This window comes from Macrobrachium rosenbergii, chromosome 12, assembly GCF_040412425.1.
Source record: "Macrobrachium rosenbergii isolate ZJJX-2024 chromosome 12, ASM4041242v1, whole genome shotgun sequence".
Lineage (NCBI taxonomy): Eukaryota > Metazoa > Arthropoda > Malacostraca > Decapoda > Palaemonidae > Macrobrachium > Macrobrachium rosenbergii.
The window spans coordinates 51,641,675-51,656,701 of NC_089752.1; positions in this window are offsets into that span (position 1 = coordinate 51,641,675).

Consider the following 15,027-nt stretch of genomic DNA (forward strand, 5'->3'; position numbering starts at 1 on the left):
CGATTTTCATTTTTCCCATATGCGATGCATTTTAGAAATCCTGCGTATGGTAATCTTTTTTCGATTATGGTTAGCTGATCGGGCAAAAGCCAGAGCAACTGTAATAATTATTATAATACATACATACATACATACATACATACATTAATACATTACACACAGATCAGGCAGAGGCAACAAGAAATGTAATAAAATAATGCATACATACATGTGTACATATATCTTTGAATATACACGCGTGCACAGAGATATAACTCGTTGAAGTTTTCTGCGTCAGAGGTTCGTCCTCTGTCCAGCACATGAATTATGAATATGATCTTGTCTCTTTTTTTTTCTGGAGTCATCTTTTTTTAAGGAAAAGCGTAAAGCTGATAAGGGTAAATATACGCATCTTTTGTAGATTATATACACACATATATATATAATGTATATATATGTATGTATGTATACATACATACATACATGTATATATATATATATATATATATATATATATATATGTATATATATATATATATATAGTTATATATATATATATATATATATATATATATATATATATATATATATATATATATAAAGTAAAGTTTAGGCTGTATTTATCTTCAAAAACCTGTAGAGCAGAATGTATAAAACATCATAAACCCAAGAAGATATATAAAAAAAGTAAACAATAAAAATCCAGCTATGAAGATCCCTGACCCTTTTCCATTGTGGACATAATGGCAGGCGCACCTGACTACCCGGGCCATTGTCTCGATGTTAATGCTGGAGGAGAAGGACAGCTCTGATAAACGAGATGTTGGTATAAAGCTGGATAACAATCGTCTGGTTTTCATGTGAAAGATTTGGATTGAAATTTGTATAAAAAATGGCTGCCATTTCTTAGGGTCTTTCTTGTGGGGCGGGTTTGTTTGGTTATGTTTCTTGTATTTGTAGCGGGGAGCTGTTTTCACCAGCGAAGTTGTTGCCAGCGTTGTTAGTTTTTGTTTACCTGTGCGTGTGTGTGTGTGTGTGTGTGTACGCGTTTGATTGATTTACGACCGTATGGTTTTTTGCAAATCATTCACCAGAATAAGTAAGAAAAAGAAATAAGGATAAATAAGCAAAGCTACAACAGCTTTTGGTGAATTTTCTAAATATGTTTCTTTTGACTGTACGCAGATGTCAGGTGTGCTGCACTAATAATGCCTCTACAACCCTCATATTTCCTGATGGTTTTAGATATACTTTGCCCAGCTTTCTATGGCACGGGAAAAATATACGTAGAAAATATAACACTCGTGGTTATAATGTCTTTTTAAATGCAACGCAATAAACTCAAATCCTGACACGGAAGGAGAGATTCTTCATGTCATTCTCAAATTTGAATTCTAGGTTTTCACAGGAAAAATTTCCAAAAAAATTTTGACGAATCGAGGATTTACAGGTTTGTCGCCGTGGGTTATATTTGCAAACATCTGGCGAATGGGAACAATTCGTGAAGAGGAATTACATATAAATACGTACACATGATAGGCTATATTTTATATATACTCGTTTGAAGTGTGTGTGTGTGTGTGTGAGAGAGAGAGAGAGAGAGAGAGAGAGAGAGAGAGAGAGAGAGAGAGAGAGAGAGAGAAAGTAATTTTTTGCATAAAATTGCCTCTGTGATTTGACCGTGAAATTCTCTTACTCCTTTCAGATCATAAGGTAGAGGATCTCTGTGCTGCCGGGTACATCGGGTACAAACAGTTCCATCACTTTTTTTTTTACCTCTTTTTTTTTCAGGTAAATTGGATTATAAACTGCGCGGCGTAAATACTACTTGATGCGTATACGATTATCCAGTCTTGTACCATTTATGAATGGGCAAGAATTCAATGCCGGCGCACCTGGTACACAAAAATTAGAATGGGTAAATTAAGAGTATATATATATACAGTACACACACACACATATATATATATATATATATATATATATATATATATATATCATATATATATGTTGTATATATATATATATATATATATATATATATATATATATATATATATATATATATATATATATATATATATATATATATATATAATTATATATATATACACACCATATACAGTGATTTTGTACATATGTTATATGATTCATTCTGAGAACGATACATTTAACATTTCTGTTTCTAATGAGTTAAAGAGGAGAGAAAATGGATTTGAAATGGGAGCGTTATATGAGTTTAAATATCGATTTCAGTGGATATCTGAAATGACATGCTTTGTGGGTGTCTATCTTTAGACGTCATGCAAAGCGTAAGAAAATGAAATTTTACGTGAACTTTGTATTATAATGGCAATGTACACATGTGTGTGTGTGTCTGAGGGAGAGAGAGAGAGAGACCCAAGTATGAACATAAGACAAAGGCTTGAAGTCGTTCCCCGTCGAACAGCAAGCACCACCTGTGATGGTGTTTGAAGCTACAGTTTATGAACCTACCGGGAAATTTCAGCGGATGGAAGGCCAGCAATCGACTTAAGTGCTCTGCGGTAAAAGGAGTCGTCGACTCGATGCAAGCTGTAACTGATTACATGTTCATTGAAGGTAGCAGCAATTAATGTTGCGAATTAGCATATAACAGAGACAGACAACGTATAATTACCCCGTAGTGTTTGCGTCGGTTAAGGTTTATTCATTGAAGAGATCGTCGGGTTAATTGACAATCAGGCAATCAACCCCGTTGGCACTTTGTGCTTTCGATTGCGTTTTGTCTTACATTCTTCGTCTTCTTCTTCGTTCTTTTGTTTTATGGAGTGGTATTCCTTAAATAACTTTCTTTTATGTCTTTATATTATTTTTGGAAGTAGTAGAATCCCAGGGGTTTGTAGGCCAAACCGTTTGCTCATTGCACTCGTGAATTATATTTGGGATTGAACTTCTAATAAGGTGAAATGACAGAGAAAGGCCGTTGAACTTCTCTGAAAACGAATGGAACAAGTGATTCATGAATCACAGAAAGATGTGAATTGCAACTCAAGATTCAGTTTTGAATGTGTAATTCCCACACAACTCCTGTGGATTGGGAATTGTGGAACGTACTACTGGAGGATGTTTCTGCAGTTACTTTAGAGCAGATTTAATGTTCAAGCAGTTAAAAGGTGTAGTTGTATAAATCTTTGTTGAATATTATCATACCCTTATATTTACTTCTGTGAGCATAATATTTAGCAGTCAGTAAGCTTTGCATATTTTTGGAAAAGCTCTAATATTCAGAATGAAAAACTTTTTCTAAAACTTCATCTACAGGGAAAATGTCTGGAGCAAGAGGACAACTAAAAATAAAGACTGAATATAATATTGTTATTCAACTTTAAATCAGTAATAGTAAAACTGACAAGTCTTTGTAATTATTAACCCGTAATCTTACGACCTTGAGCAGCTGTTTCTGGTCCATTGAACTACAATGTCATTGTTGAGCCGAAGACCAGAGAGAAACTAACCTCAGGCGATGTTTGATTTCATTAAGGCTTGGAAGAGAAAAAACATAACCATGAGGTAAAAATTTCATCTTTCCTCTTTATCTTACGGAATCCAATTATAGTAAACCTTTAAGTCAGAAAGAAGATAGTAAAGAAATAATTATGTGTAATAAAAAAGAGAATGGAAATTGAGAACCAAGAGAACGACGTAAGAGGAGAAAGGAAATAAAGAGGAGATAAAGAAATGGTGTCAAATAAAAGGAATAGAAGAAAACTGAGGGAAGAATAGGAAGATTCATGAAAGAAGACAACGATCAGTATCATTTTCAGTTCTTGAGTGACCGTGAGACTATGGCCCAAGTTTCTTGCCATATTTTCTTTAATGTAAAGTCACTCTTCCTGAGTAATGTGCAATTTAAATATTTATATATATATATATATATATATATATATATATATATATATATATATATATATATATATATATGTGTGTGTGTGTGTGTGTGTGTGTGTGTGTGTGTGTATTTACATACGCGTACTTATACCATTTTCATCTCATGGAAATGGACTTGAGGATATGCTAACCTTTCAGTTCCTATCAAGTGTTTTGGCACGACATTGCTAGCCCAATGCCTTTTAAATGGCAACCACCCAGCACAGTCGTCGAATAGCCAGATGGCTAGGTCAACAAAGGCACAGCTGGAGTTAACAGAACGCTCGTGGATTTAATACAACGCTCTTAAAGCAAATGGTAAAGATATCTTATTTGTATGTGAATTTATATACTTATTTAGTAAAGGCTGGAAAACTCCACGTTTAAACTTGCCGGAACAACGCGACTTTTCTCCACATGATAGGCAGGTCATTAGCGAGAGAGGTTGCCCTAGGCGGTAATACCCATAGACTATTTTCTTGGCCGTTTAAGACGTTGCTTATTGTCTTGAAGCTTCGAGCGAGGTACCTCCTGTTCGGGGTACTTTCAGGTTAGTGGCGCGAGAGGCGGTTCCCGGGGCTGGTTGCGGTAGAGCTTACACACAGAAAGTAGATGAATATGTGGACACAAATTGCATTCTTCCCTCTTCCAGGAAACAGATACTTGAAAGTGAACGTATCACTGATGAATCAATTCATGGTCTTATTTTGCATTATTATAAAAGCAGATATTTCACAAAACTCACCTTAGCCTGTTCATATAATATGGACTTCCATGACACCTGATCGCATCGGTATTTGTTTCTCAAATTATCCATTATCCATATTTCCATCTTCATTTCCTTTATAGCAAACCCCAACCCCAAACCCTTCTCGTAGGGGGCCAGTGCTGTCAGTACACCTCATGAAGTGCACTGTAGGTATTACTGAAGGTTCTTTATAGCGTCCCTTCGTTCCCTAGCTGCAACTCCTTTTACTGTACCTCCATCCATGTTCTTTTTCTTCAATTTTACTTTCCACCCTCTCCTAACAAACGTTTCATTGTGCGACTGCGAGGTCTTCCTCCTGTTACACCTTTAAAACCGCCTTCAGTCTCAGTTTCCCTTTCAGCGCTGAATGACCTCATGGGTCCAAGCGCTTGGTCTTTGACCTAAATTTTATATTCCGTTCTCTCCTAAGGCAAAAGTAGTATGCGCTGTGAGCAGTGTATTGTAATGAAAGCTCCTTTGGTATATTCTTTTTATTTGAGAAATAGTTTGCCCATTTGTAGGTCTTCTTTTATGAAAAATTAATTGAAAATAAATAGTACCTCTTAAGGGATAGGGATACATAAGGACAATGAACTTTCCGTTCCGTCGGCCTTCGCTTATTGAAAATTTGAGTAAGATCGAAAATAAAAAGGGAAGACTCCCTAATAACAAATGAAGAAGTACTGAAAAGTGATAAAATGAGAATTAAGGGAAGACTCAAAAACAAAGTTGAGGAACAACAATAAGCACAGCATATGTAAAAAAAAATTACATTAAATGAAATAAAGAAAAAAAGACAACAATAATAAAAAAATAGCTAAGTATCAAATAAAACAGGAAAACTATGTGGAAAAAGACACGACCAGAGCAAAAAATAAAGTAAAAAATTCTACAATATTAAATTAAAATTCAACTAAAACCAAATAAAAGGAAAAATGCTCCCTCGCACTATGCGCATCCTACCTTTCTCTGTCTTGCTTGTGAGGGAGCAAAAAAAAAAAAAAAAAAAAGAATAAAAAAGAAAAAGAGGAGAACTGTATCCATTTCGACGGGTGGGTCATTTATCAAGAGCGTAGCAAATCGTGGCTTGTAATTACCGCAGTGGCATCGGTAGTCCGGAATATTATTAAGCAGATAATGAGTTTAATGGCCGGTCTAGGCACTTGAAGAAATCCATTTGATCGTAATTATAATGTGCCCGACTTGCAGTTGCATTCGGCTGAAGAGAGAGGAAATTGGGCGAGAGTGTGAGAGAGGGAGAGAGAGAGAGAGAGAGAGAGAGAGAGAGAGAGAGAGAGAGGTAGGAAAACCGCATTCTTGTTTATGTCTGCATATTCATCGTCATAAATATATTGCAGTCAAGTTGCTATAATAATAACAATAATAATAGTAGTAGTAGTAGTAGTAGCTGTAGTATACTAGGAATTTTTTTTATATATTCATATACTTCATTTACATATTATTATTATTATTATTATTATTATTATTATTATTATTATTATTATTATTATTATTATTATTACTGATTTACTCCTAGATTTTTACGTTTATATTTTTTAAGTAAAGCTATTATTGCTATTATGAGGGGACTTTTTACTGTTTTCCACATATAAGTCTCTTCATCTATATTATACTCTAAAGTCATTATTATAGACTCAAGATTTCCGTTACAAGTAAAGTTGTTATTATCATTAGTAATTTTTTGCTATTTACTGACTAACATATCTGCTTATTTGTATGCCCCAAGTACAGTTGCATTATTATCATCATCTACTCAAGGCACATAAGCCACACGACCTGGACAAATCACTTAACCAGTCAAGCCAGTGGAGCGCAGCGTTCCTACGCATTCTCTGACCCGACAGTTCACGTCACTCGGATTGAATCGGAATGACGTAAGATACGATATCGTTAGGCGACCCCGTTCGTATCGGTACGCTCTTACAACGAACCTCCCGTCGGTTCAGTTACTGCATCCGTTTCCGGTCACAGCACCAATACGCAATAAATGTGTCCCTCTGTCGAACTTCTCGGTTCCATAGAACCCTTACACCTCCCACCGTTGGAGCTCCTCGTTGGACGAGTCGGTAGAGTTCTCGGCTAGCACTCTGCTAGGCCAAGTTCAAGTCTCCGGCCGGTCAATGAAGAATTAGAGGAATTTATTTCTGGCGGATAGGAAATTCATTTCTCGCTAGTAATGGGTTTCGATTCCACAGTAGCTGCAGGTCCCGTTGCTGGGTAACCAATTGGTTAGCCACGTAAATGAGTCTAATCCTTCAGGCTAGCCCTGAGCTGTTAATCAGCTCAGTGGTCTGGTTAAACTAAGGTATACGTAACTTTTTCCCACACCGTTGGTCTGGGGAACGGCCCTCCTGTTCCTGAGGATGTTGTGCAATTGGAACCTCAAAAGTTCAGACTGATGCAGTGCCTTACTGCCCTAAAACAGTGCTCCTTGTATTTTAATAATTTACATTTTTATCAATTTTTAAAACTAATTTTTCAGTTTATTTTTTTTCATTCTTTCTGTATTTCCTGTTACCTTCTGTTACTTTTTTCAAATGAACGCAGTATTCTTTGGAAGCTTGAATTTCAAGTCATTGGTCCCTGTTGGCTTGATTCATATAAATAGGGTTCGTATAATAATAATAATAATAATAATAATAATAATAATAATAATAATAATAATAATAATTCAGCTCTAAATTAAAGGAAGGTCGTTGTATATCTATTGTTTGGTTCACATTCAGTTCCGGAAAAAAAGTTACAAAGTAAAGGATAGAACTGGCATGAAGATTTAGAGCGATAGGAAGAGTGGCATGAATTGTGAGTAGAGACATTGGGAAGAAAACTGTGCAAGGAAAATGAATAAAGAAGTAATAATTTCTGAATAAAGTGGGACACAAGAAATCAGAGGGAAAAAAGATAATAAATAAAAACCTGTCGAACATGGGCGTCATCACTCATCGTCCCAGCCCGCACATAAAATGCAATTTCTGCTTGTGGTAGGGAGTGGGCTGGGAGCATAGGAGGGGTAGCAGATTGAGGGGGGAGGGAAGAAGTAGAATTATTAGCGCCATTTCACTTGGTTTGAATTATGACGTTTGCAACCGCTCCGTCCCCGTCCCTGGGCCCTTCCTCGGAAAAAAAAAAAGATTGGCAATTTCCCCGTTGCATTGACACCTGATGTACGACACCTTCCCTCGGCCATTATTCTCACTTCGATGAATTATGGGCGTCCTGAGATAGGTTAAGTTGGTACTTATCTCTCTGGCTCTCGGAGGAGTGCGAGCTCTTTTAAATTTTTTTTCTTTTTTAGTCGCTGGGAGGTTCGTTGTCAATCATTATGCTTCTCTTGCTTGATTGGCGCTTTCTTGATTTATTGGTCCTCCGTGGGTCTAATGTGCCTTTTTTGTAGGAGCGCTTGATTGCAAGCTTGATGCGAAGAAAGTGTTATACTGTTGCAATACATCTAAATTATCCTCCTCTGGTGCTTTGATGGTGGAGCGGCTGTTGCTTTTGCTGATCTGTATGGTAATGGTCGACCAGCGTTGGAATTCCTGCATTGTCATCATTATTATAATTTGGGTCGTTGATGGTTCTCCCCCCTTCTTTTGGTCTGTTCTTTTAGTTTAGTGGGAGTAGTTAGGAAGCTATTTGTTTACTCAAGGCAATTTTTGATGTTACAAGCAGGTGCCTTATGCCGAGTTGTGACCCATTAATCAGTGCTCGCAAACCTTGGGTTCTGAATTAGCCTTTCTATCAATGCCTTCCAATGCTGTATTTAAGTTTAACTTGTTTAAAAGTGCACTTTGCTTATTTATGTTTAGTTGCTCATTTGCTTTTGTTCATACATTTATAAACTATACCCAGATTTGCAGTGCTCATTTATGGCCTAATATTGTCTCCTTTCACATTCTTGTAGAGGCTTCCTAGTGAATCTAGTGGCTTTTTAATTTATGTTCTAAAGAGCAAGTGACTAGTAGTAATAATAAATTTCATGGTAGACACCAAAGATGTTATAGACTATATATATATATATATATATATATATATATATATATATATATATATATATATATATATATATGTAATGTAAACACATACATATTCATATATATATTATAATATACACACACACACACATATATATATATATATATATATATATATATATATATATATATATATATATATATATATATATATATATATATATATATATATATATATATATATATATATATATATATATATATATATATACCCGGGTGTTTCGTAATTAGAGCGCCCCATCCACAGAACAAATGGAAAGTTATGAAGTTTTTCTGCTATAGTACATTATTTTAAGTTTCTATTAAGCTTATTTTTCATTTTACATTTCTTGTATTTTCAGACTGAGTGATTTGATTTAGATACAGCCATGGCTAACAACTCATAGGAAATCAGATGGATTGACTGAATTGGCTATAGCCTTTCAGAGAGGCCAGGGATGCCAGCGCATCCTTCGTCACGTTCCTGGATAGCTAAACACATTAAAAGAGATGAATCCTTTGTTAAGAATCTGGAACAAAAATCCATATAACTGTCATCAGTGAAAAGAGAGAATCTTGAAGGCCTGGAAGTCTTTCTCAGGAGTCAAAAGACATCATAGCTGAGGCAGTGGGTAGACCAAGAAAGTCTTTATGTAAATTGGTGCTTGAACTAGAAACAAAAAGGGGAAAGAAGAGAAGTTATAGTGCTGTATATTTGAGTTGAGAAAATCTGGATCAAGACATTTCATGTTATCAGCAAGCTCCAACATCACTCAGCAACATGAGAGAGAAGACTGCATGGTTTTGAGGTTCATTTCTTAAAGAGTGAGATGAAGCTGATTTTCTCCATGTTGCCGATCAGATGAATTCTTCATTTACACAGTCAGAAGCCAAATCATAAAAATGACATCATTTGGGCTGCAAAGTTGGATGATATCAATGATGACATGCGCTATCGCCAAATTGTGAAATTTCCTGAATGTTTGGGAATTTTTCTCTGTTTCACAGCCAAACGGTTAGTGGATCATCAAAGAAATAAGGACAGTCATGGAATGGCGAATACTTCAGAGAAACTGTGCTTACTTGTGGAGTATTTCCTTTCCTCAAAGATCCTGAAAATGTGTTATCTGTTGAAGAAGTCACATTTTTGCATAATAAGGCGCCATGTTTCAAGGCTCTTCAGACGCAGGAGCTGCTTCGAAACAGTGGTATCGATTTCTTCTCGTCAAGTGAATTTTCAGGTAGCTCCCCTGACCTTAATGTGTGTGAAAACATTGGTAGTATCTTAAAGGATCGTGTTGAAGCATGCACTGTGAACTATGATGGTATACCAAGCTCTAATAACTCATGAAGAGAGGTGACTGAAGCCACAGGGAAATGGAGTTTGAGTCTCAGCTGGCAGATTTGCTGAAATCATACCCTCAAGAATGCAGGCTGTGGTACAGGCAGATGGGAGGCCACACAAAATATTAAATACCAGAGAAACTTAACAAATACGCAGATACCAATTTTAGTTTATGCTGCAGAGGGGGCCTCACCCCTGAAACACCCTGTATATAAACTATCAAGATCCAGCAGGTGATGATTTGTACAGTAATAATAATAATAATAATAATAATAATAATAATAATAATAATAATAATAATAATTATCGTGATAGGAGAAATAACTCATTAGGTAAAACTTTTGTTTCTATTTTCTTTCAGTTATTTACACATTTCTACCAAGAACTATTTACATATACTGCACTTAGCTTACGATAGCTTCTGCTATCAACTTCAGAGTTCTCTTGTGAAATGGTAATAACAGTGATAATGAAATTCAATAATAAAAAAAAATCAAAGATTTAGTCAGTCAGCGAGCGTTTTCAGTGCGACCCTCGAATTACGCATTTAATCAAACTGTGAATATCGTAAATAAATATAAATCACTTAAATGCAACAGCCTTTTGAAACGTATTAAAGAAATTTCATGACTGGTTGAAAGGACATCTAAAGCTGGTGAATAATATTGGAACCCTTCGGTAATTGTTGTCCGTCCTTGGCTTGGGAGTTGGGAGTGACGTCACAATAGTTTGAACTTCACAAGACAGTGGGTCGCTAGATCGTTCAGTAGTGGTGAGTAAGATGCCGAGTTTCGAATGATTTCCCTTTGTCTAAAAGTACACTAGCCTGCTAGTTAAGGTTTTAGATGCTCCGTAGGGGGTAATGCCATCATTGCACCTCGCATGACACACTGTAGGCAACTCTTTAAGGGAGTTTGCATCTTCCTTTCGGCCCCTACTTGCATCTACTGTTTAGCCTTTTACTTTACCTCCATTCCCGCTTCCTTACGTCAGTCTTGCTGTCCAACACCTTTAAACTCAGTGCAACTGGGTCTCTCTATCTTGATGCCCAACCACCCCAACTCCTTTTCAGTGACCTTAGCGCTGAGTGGCCGAAAGTGTCCCAGTGCTTGGCTTGACAGCCTACTTTCATAAATCAAGAAATCAGAAACCTCAGATTGGTTTATTTTTATGCGTGTTCCTCCAACATTGAAGGTTCCATATTGCATGTGAAATAACAATTGGTAAAATATTGAAGATTTTTTTTTTGTCATCCGTTTTACTGAATCTTTTGCCCGAAACATGGACATTTGATTTAATCAACGAATTAAGATAAAATACATTGAATTTATCCAGCAATTTTTCTGGATGTTGTTGTAAGTAATATTTGGCTTGCGAGTAGTGACGTTGAAGAACGCATCGACCAAAGTAGGCCTACTGTAACCAGCGGAAGGTAGTTGCCTAGAAGTTGGTCAAGATCATTGCGGGGAATAGGATTCAGGGCAACACCATCTTAGAAATGTATGGTCTAGCGCGTGTAAGTTAGGTTCGGTTACGAATTGTAAGTTAAGTTTGCATCCACACTGCAGTAAAATATGTCATGAACGTAGGTCGGCAGCTTATCGCAAACAGACATCACGAATATGTTGAATATAAGTCAACAACTTACAGGTAGCCCTAACTAGTGATTATCCAGCACTAGCCAAAGATTCGTTCACTTCTTAGGGTCGTTGAACTATGCCAACTAGTCGGTGATATACAATCGATAAGTTGTATTACCCATTTTAGGACGTTTTGTTGTACAGTGAATCCACCCAAGAAATTACACACCAGCTTTTAGTATAATAACCTAACTATTAGTTTAAATAGAAATATAACTTACAATTCAGTTTGTACTCTGTCTTGGAGTTGCATCAGTTCTCTGTTGGAAACCAGACTCGGTAATCGTGGCAGTGGTAAAGAAAATGCTTTTTATTTAGGCTAAACCTGAGTACCTTTCTGTCTCTTAATAATCTGCCACGTTCATAAATTTTATAAAGCCTCGTTACGTTGTTGGGGGGGGGGGGGCGGTTAGTGCCGTCAGTGCACATCATGCGGTGCACTGCAGGCGTAATTAAGACTCTTTGCGGCGTCCATTCGACCCCAAGCTGCAACCTCTTTCATTCCTTTTACTGTACCTCTGTTCAAATTCTGTTTCTTCCATTTGACTTGCCACCCTCTCCTCACAATTGTTTCACAGTGCAACTGCGGGGTTTTCCTCCTGTTACACCTTTCAAACTTTTTTACTGTCAATTTCCGTTTCAGCGCTGAACGATCTCATAGGTCCCAGTGCTTGGCCTTTGTCCTAAATTCTGTATTGTATTCTAAATCTTATAAAAATTTATATTGGGAATACTTTCTGCTGTTTACTGTTGTTTTTGAAGATATAGCCATTATGGGCACATTATTGTCGATTTTATCCTGGTCATACAATGTTTTCTGTCTAGCTGCAATACATTCATTTTGTGTTCGGTGGGTGGATTTTGTACTTTTTGATAGTTATTCAGAAGACTGACGTTATTGTTTCAGTCAAGTATGAATGAAAAAAATGTAATAATTCAAGGATGAGTAAACATTTTTGCTAGATGGTCAGTTCATGGTTCGTTTTATCCTTTACAAATGTCGTGAATGCTTATGCTGTGCTGTAATACAGACATATTTATCGTAGTAGCTTTTATTTGTTTTTTTGCGGCCCTAAACGTGATGAGCTGAATGTTTTCTAAGACTAATACCAGGAATGTATTGTAGAGGCATAGAACCAGAATAATCATCTTAAATGATAGAATACACACACGCATACACACACATATATATGTATTTGTATATTTACATATATATAAACATATATATATATATATACAAATATTTATATATACATACTGTATATATATATATATATATGTATATATATATGTGTGTGTGTGTGTGTATTCTACTTCTAGCGATTCTATCATTTGGGATGAATATTCTGGTTCCATGCATCTACAAAACATTCCTGGTATTAATCCTAGAAAATCTGTTATAACATTCAGCTCATCACGTTTAGAACCACAAAAAACAAATAAAAGCTTACACGATAAATATATCTGTATTACATATATATATATATATATATATTGGTATATATATATATATATATATATATATATATATATATGCATATATATATATATATATATATATATATATATATATATATATATATATATATATATATCACATACATATAAATATACAATATATATATATATGCATATTTACATATAAAATGAGAGAGAGAGAGAGAGAGAGAGAGAGAGAGAGAGAGAGAGAGAGAGAGAGAGAGAGACGTAAGATTTACGGGATAACAAAATGACCTGAATAGAGCGAGGATTTGGTGTCTTGGTGTCACTGATCCTGTTTCCCAAGATTTTTTGTTTATGGAAAATATGGGTAGTTAATCCACTCTTGAATTATGCTACTTTTAACTGACACCATCATTGATCTGTATTGTTAAAGGATGGTTGAAAATGTAAGGAATAAAAACATTTCAAGATATTGTATGAGATATTTAGGGGGATTTGATTTTCGCTCGAACTTTTGTTTGGGTTCAATTTGGAACTGAATAATGGTCTCTGTCAAACACTGCAAACCTCCTGACATTTTCCTGTCTGTTCTCACAGGTTGCGTTTAATTAGTGTAAGTGATATTAGTGCTCAATAAAAGTGGCTTGCAGTGGACATCTCACGGAATCTTCTCGGGTCTAAGGTAAGTTTTTCTGAATATGACCCATTTGTTTTAACTTTATCTTGGGATAGGTTATAGTTTCTCTAAAAAGAGGGGGTTAATTCTATTCTATAGATTTATACTTCGCATCATCATGTGTTCTTTTTTTTATGTAGCGTCCTAAACCTCATGCTTGTAACTGAGCATCTTTTCATGGAGTTGTGATAAAGGGTTGATACTGTCATTGTAATTGCATAATGACAGCAGGATTATGTTTTACTTTTGTTGTTTAGTATTTTTTCATCTGTTAAAACATTTTGCTTAAGATCTAACTACTGTGTTCTCATGTTCCTGGTTCACAAGGAATTTTGCAAATATTTTGAACGAATTGTTTGAGATATCCATGAGGAATACCCGCAGGTAGATTCTTTGTAGCGGAGACAATAGTGAGTAGTCATTTAGAGGGGCTGCAGGTGGTCTACGACATTGTCGACCGTTGCTCCTAAATCCAGGCCACGGTTCAGATCCTGGGCTGCTTTGAAGCACTTATCAGTTATTATTCCCTTTGGGTGGAAGTGTAGTAAATTCGATGTTAAACAATAATTGTATCCTAATACTTGTGAATCTAAAAAAGTGAGCTTCTTGACCAATGACAAACTTCCTTTATTTGGCATACCATTTTAGTTCAAAATGAGTGCAAAGTATTTCAGTTGTTTGCTGCAATATTGTAAAAATTAACTTTAATAATTGTGAAATTTTTGTTTATTATAACCTTGGATTAACTGACTCGGGTTTTTGTAAATTAATTCTGTTTCCCCAGTTTGTAATAAATGTTTTTCAATTTTGTTAATGATGTACTGACTCAGTAATGGTGTTTCTACTATAACACTGTTATGAGTGTTTGACTTTTTGTTTATCTGAAGATTATCGGATTTTCCGTTTATACTGATGAATATCTCGTTTTTTGTAAGCAATGTCAGCTGGTATGTCAGGGCCGAGAAAAGTCTCAGATACGAAGTACTTAGGTTCTAAGTTCTTTTATGACATGTGTGGTTGAATTGCTAACGCCCTGGACTCTCACTCGGAAGACCTGGGTTCGGTCCCTGATAGCTGCTAGTATACTGTATGTATGGGAGTGCAGTAGTGAGTTTGATCGGGATTCTGGGCTTTGGTGTGGTCCTTTCTTGAGTGAACCTCACAGGAGATGTGTTCTGGCCTTCTGTAAGCCTAAACACAAATTAGCTATATCGTTAGGCACTATAGGTATAGGGGTACTAGTTGTTAAAAAAAGG